Source organism: Quercus lobata, chromosome 1 (assembly GCF_001633185.2).
Source record: "Quercus lobata isolate SW786 chromosome 1, ValleyOak3.0 Primary Assembly, whole genome shotgun sequence".
NCBI classification, from domain to species: Eukaryota; Viridiplantae; Streptophyta; class Magnoliopsida; order Fagales; family Fagaceae; genus Quercus; species Quercus lobata.
This window is the reverse complement of record NC_044904.1, coordinates 19,518,880-19,524,879: the sequence shown is the minus strand read 5'-3', so window position 1 is coordinate 19,524,879 and position 6,000 is coordinate 19,518,880.

Here is a 6,000-nt window from a genome sequence, read left to right as displayed (position 1 = left end):
CCTTCTCAACAAGTAAAATGCATATGAACATCTTAAACATTTAGTATCATACCGAACTCAATTTTAGCTAAATTGATCCAAAAAGTTATATTTTTATTACTTTAACTAACCTGCAATTCACATACAAATACACCGAACTCAATAGTCAATACTCTATTTTTATCATTTGTTTTTTCAATTCCAAATCAAACAAACACAGCCAAATTAAACATCAACCCAACTAGATCCAATTGTCAAATATCAAACCCAGACCAAACACAACTGCCATCGAGACGAATAGAGAGTGTGAGGCAATAAAAAAACTAATTCTCTTAACTTTGTTGATGAACAGTAAACTCAATAGAGGTATTGAGTTATTATTCATTTGTTATTTGAGAATATCAAATTGTTGAGGCTGATGCACGATGCTTTTATTGGTGTTTGGTCGAATTTTAATTGAAGGCTAGTTTATCTAGTCTGATGAAAGTGCTCTTATGAAAATATATTTAGAGAGGGGAAATGATAAATCTGTTGTGTAACTTCAATTAATAATTATCAAAAGAAAGGCTTACCCTTGGTCCTATAGTCTCCCCACTTCCATATTATAGTATTTTTAATTCTTGAAAAATTAAGATTTTTATGAATTTTAACTCATTACTGTTTGAACCATTGAGAAATTAGATATCAATATTCGGTAGGAACTAAGAAACTAGTAGTAGAAATGTTGAGAGTTTAGTTAATGGGGGAAAAACACCTTGCATGATCATTATCGGAGGTGAGACCCAATAAGGAATGTTAACTAGTTTTATGTGTAATTTGTTGCAATCCAAATAAAATGTAAAATACAAGAGATAAAATTCATAATGTATAGTATTGCTAGCATCCCCCTTTTGAGGTTTTCAAACACCCATAATGTCAAAACTAACATCCATAATTTTAATAACTCATGAAAATTTTAAATTCTCCCCTTAATCCTTTTCAACTGGAAATACCCTAACGATAGATATTAAGAACAATGTTAAAGATACAAAACAGTTCATGACTTCTTTCACAACTTATTAAGGTATTAAGTTGTAATTGGAACAAAATCACTTTCATACAATCTCACGTTGAATTCCAATGGTCTAATCATAACATGCTATCTCATTATTTGTGTGAAATTTGGTGTATCATTAGGTTTATAATATTGTCTGTTAATAATGATAACAAGGACGGTGGTACTTTTTCTTTTTTTAATTATGAATGACGGTGGTACATGATCTAGTCATTGATGTTGATGGCAGGCCCAAAAAATTCTCAAAAAGATCAGTTAACGTATGGTAGCCAATGGTACTGGACATTGAAAGGTAAAATACCAAATGACCAAATGCTTTTCTTTTTGCAAGCTTTTGGTCATATGGTATACTATAAAGTAAGCAAAAACCAGCAAAAAATGCCAAAAGAACCTGGCCAAAATGTCGTAGTCTCCCCAAAGTACGGATGTCCATACGGGTATGTGATATACATTATGCATGAGCGTGGGTAAGAATTTGCTTCTTATAGGAAAATTACATTATAATTTTATAACCATATGAAGCGCCTCTCCTACTAGATATCCAATATCATCTTTTTTATTTCTTTCTCTTCGTCCCTCACTGCGAGTGGGAATCACAGACAGAACCATATGCTTTCTTTCCATCACGCATGGTCTCCCTTTTTATGACACTTTTTTATTGAGGAATGTATGGCAGTGGTCTCAAAAAGAAAAGTTTCTTGCACCCTACCATGTGTCTAATTCCAATTTGCTCTCTATTAGGTTGCTATAGAAATGCCACTAGAAATTGCCATTTTTAATGGGTGTATCATGTAAAGAGATATAAGAGAGGGGTAAATGGATGGGGTACAGCAAGGAATGTGTTGTTAGGATTGACTAGCATCCTAGAACCTAATCGATTTAGTGCCCTAAAATCCAATTATATGTGAATTAGATGTGGAAATAAGATTTGCATACGAAAAAATATAAATCATAAGTCATTGTAAACTCAAAATATTTTAGTTCGTAATCTATAATGAGATTGTGCATCTTATCTATTTAGATTATAACATATCAATTATGATAATCCATCTTAATTATAAAAGTGGAGACTTCTGATTGATATGTTAGTGTATTTAATATACACTAAATTGGACCACTGTGAGATGTTATTCTACTAACTGCTGTCATTTGAATAAACAATCTCATAACTACTATGTGCATCAACTCTTAATCTTAAGAGGATTGTGAACTTAAGCATGAATTGTTAATTGTTTTGATTTATGCCAAAGTGAGATCTTGTATAGTCAATACCTCAATATGTTAGGTAATCACATGTAGTATTGTGAAAACACTATTTCTCAAGATACAATCCATAATCTCATTTTGAGACTTGAAACATCCCTTTGAGATAGGTTTAATACGAACAAATTATACATAGTGTTAGGTCCGATCATTTAATAAGTAGTTACTAAAGTTCATATTTCATAAATCTAGATTTCAAGAATACAAGAACAATCAAGAGATTAAATTAGAACCCAATGACTTAAGATGTAATAATTTACAAAGTGACAGTATTTTATGATTTTGTTTCACTATGGGTTGAATTCAATTTAATAAAGTATTGAGAGTGCAACCATATATTTATAATGCAATAAAATATAGTTAGTGGTAACTCTAGGCTTGTTATGAGATATCAAGATGCCCAATGCCCATTGAAATTGCAGTATTATTTTTCCCTTTGATCTCATCTCAAGTCACATATACTAAAGCCCATCATAGGTTGGCAATATATTATTAAGAGTCTCTATGTGTTATAAGTATTAAATAATATAAAGGAGAAAAAACCTACGTGGAGCTACACGCCTACTAAAAGGAGAAGAAAAGAGCTTTCTCTCTCTTGCAGAGTGCAAGGTTATTAAGATCTCAACAAGGAAAGCCCACATTCTTGGCCAAGTTAATGGTCATTAAGGTGAAGATCAAGGAGATCTCAAGATCAAAGTTGCTAGAGTTTTATTTTATTTAAGGTTTATTGTATCAAGGTAAGTTTTCTTTAAACCCTAGTTGAAAATTCAAAGATAGGTGTTCTTATGTCATAAGAACAAGATCCATATATTTCCTCCTTTCCGTATGATATGTATAATAAGATGCATACAGATTTTCAATATGTGTGTGTGCGTTTGGTAGCTAGGGGCGGAGGGTGGGGGGGATGGGAGGGTGTGTGTAACTTTTGCTAGTATTACATCACCAAATAACTTTCTTATGGATGTGTTTTTTGAGAAGCTCACAACTTCTTATATGCTCCACATATACTATTAAAATAATCAGATGTTAACATTCAGGGGCGTAGCCAGGAATGTTCGATTGGAGGAGCCAAGTTATAGTGTTGATATAACAATTATAATTCATAAAACTATTGAAAATTCCACTATTATTTTAAGCATTATCAACCCGTCATTATTCATATTATTAAAATTTTCTTATATTTTAATTTTTTTAATGAATTTTTTTGGCACCTAATTTCAAACCCAACAAATTAAACTTAAAAAAATAGACGATATACTAACTGGAAGAGGAATATAATATAGTAATATACTATCATATAACTATAGAAAAAAAAAATGAACAACACAACCTTAATAAACAAAGCATATTCTTAAAAATATAAACACCAATACAAACTTTGATGGTTTTGTTTGACTACGTTGAGAATATTGGGATGAGATGAGTTGATAAGAAATAAACAATGGATTGGCAATACTATAGAGGAAAACAAGCAAAAGGACTTGTAGGCTGTAGTTTCCTTGACAATAATGAGAATGAAGGGAAAAAAAGTAAAGTTATGTTTTAAAATGGTTAATGGGTTAACATTTTTATGCTATTTGGAGAGAGTAGTTATTGACTATTGGATTAATTATAAATGTTTGGACAATTGAAGGGACCAAGTATTATTTTATTTGAGGACAAACTTCTTTAAGTTGTTGAGCTAGTACAACTTTAAGGAACAAATGGGGGGTAGTTATAATTTTTGGGTGTCCCCATACTATTTTGACATGTATATTATAAAAGAAATTTTAAATTTTGGAAGAGCCATGGCTGCCCTAAGGAGCTATGTGGCTCTGCCCCTGTTAACAATGATATGTCTCATATTAAAAATATATTTAAATTTAAGAAATTTTATACTTTAAGATTATAAGTAGAACATGAGTTAACACATTAGAGTGTTAACAAAATCTACTTAATATGAAATTTGGCAAGTTATCTTTCTTTAAACATTCCATTAGAAAATTACAACGTCGTGATTTCTTTAAATGAAAAATAAATTAAAAAAATGGGTATACAAAAAAAATTATAAACAAAACATATTAATAATAATTATAATTATTAAATTCCATATTTAAAAAATAAATAAAAGAGATAAAAAAATACTTTCTTAAATATTTTTTTGCATTGCACGAGTTACTGTTATTAACTATTTTAATATATTTACAAAGAGATCTCAAAGTATTTCTTGGTTAACCACTTCTCGATTTGAAAAACCAAAACAAATAAACCTACTAATGAAATAAGCACAGGAAAGTTCCCAAACCCAAATCCACATGTTGATTCTTTCTTGGTGAAGAATTAGACAGGTCGAAGCAGGTCCTCTAAAAAAAAAAAAAAAAAAAAAAAAAAAAAAACTAGTTATTTTTAGTTAACAAATATAGAGGCTCGAAGATTTTAAACAAAATGAAATCAAACTATAAAATAAATAACAATATGGCTTACCTTCGTCTCAAAAAAATTAATAAATATATAAATGACAATCTATATATTACATTATATGTTTCTTTTTCTTTCTTCTTTTTCCTTAACCTTTCCACACGAATAAAAATCTCTAGTCTTACAATTAGTGCTCCACTTTAATACTTTATACTCCATCAAATATAGTATGCAGATGTGTTTAATTTTTTTTTTTTTTTTTCATTTTTAACTTTAAAAACTTTATGATAAAAAAAATTAAATAAAAACACGAATATACAATAGGCTATGATTAATAGAGTATCAAGTGGAACACTCATATTGGACTATAAAAAATTTATTCTTTCAAATGTAATAGCAATAATGGAGCACTGTAAAGTCCTAGGAACAAAATTTTTGTTGTGAAATCTAATAAAAAGGATCAAATAAAACTAGAAAAATTGTAATAATGGATTGAAAAATTGTCAATATTGTGGTGGGGGCATGGGCAAAAGTGCAGTCAATGGAGTGCCGTTGTTGTGCGGGTAGTGGTTGTAGTGGTGATATGTTTGCTTCTTTTCTTTTTTTCTTTTCTTTTTTTTTCTTTTTTTGGTCAATGCAAAATCGTCCTGTTTAATTAGGAATTGCAAATCACATTCTTCCCCCCCCCCCCCCCCTTAATTAAAGTTTGTAACTTATTATTACTTTAACTTAAAGTAGCTAGTGATTTTTGAGTGAATTCAATTTACAACTCAATCTTACTATTCCCAAAATAAATTAATCCTAGCTAGTTAATCGAAAATCGAATCCTACTCGTAGTTTTTTTTCAAAGTTCAAACAAAATGGCTGAAGTATTGTTCCATTGTCTTCAGGTTTCGACACTCAAACAAGGATCTTTTATTTTAAATGGAAAAAGAAATGATAAAAATATCATGTTCTTAAAGAGATATGGAACTGTTGCTAAAGGCAAGAAAAATTGTATATAATTCTGACGGCCATTGAAACTCTTTCATATCCCTAAACCTAACCCAATAGTAGGTCAAACACTATCCACTATTTTTAAACCTTTTACGGGTAAAAGAAAATTCAAGAAAAGTTGCATATGGGTCTTCTTTTTTTCCTTGAAAAACAAAGTTGCAAATGGTCAATTTAGCTTTCCTTTTCCAACCATTGGGTCCATTGGTAGTAATGCATTCTAATCCAATGCCTTTATAACTAAACAAAGATAATTGCATATGATGACGGAATCCTAAGGATTAATTAAAGGATAACAATGATATTAATTATGA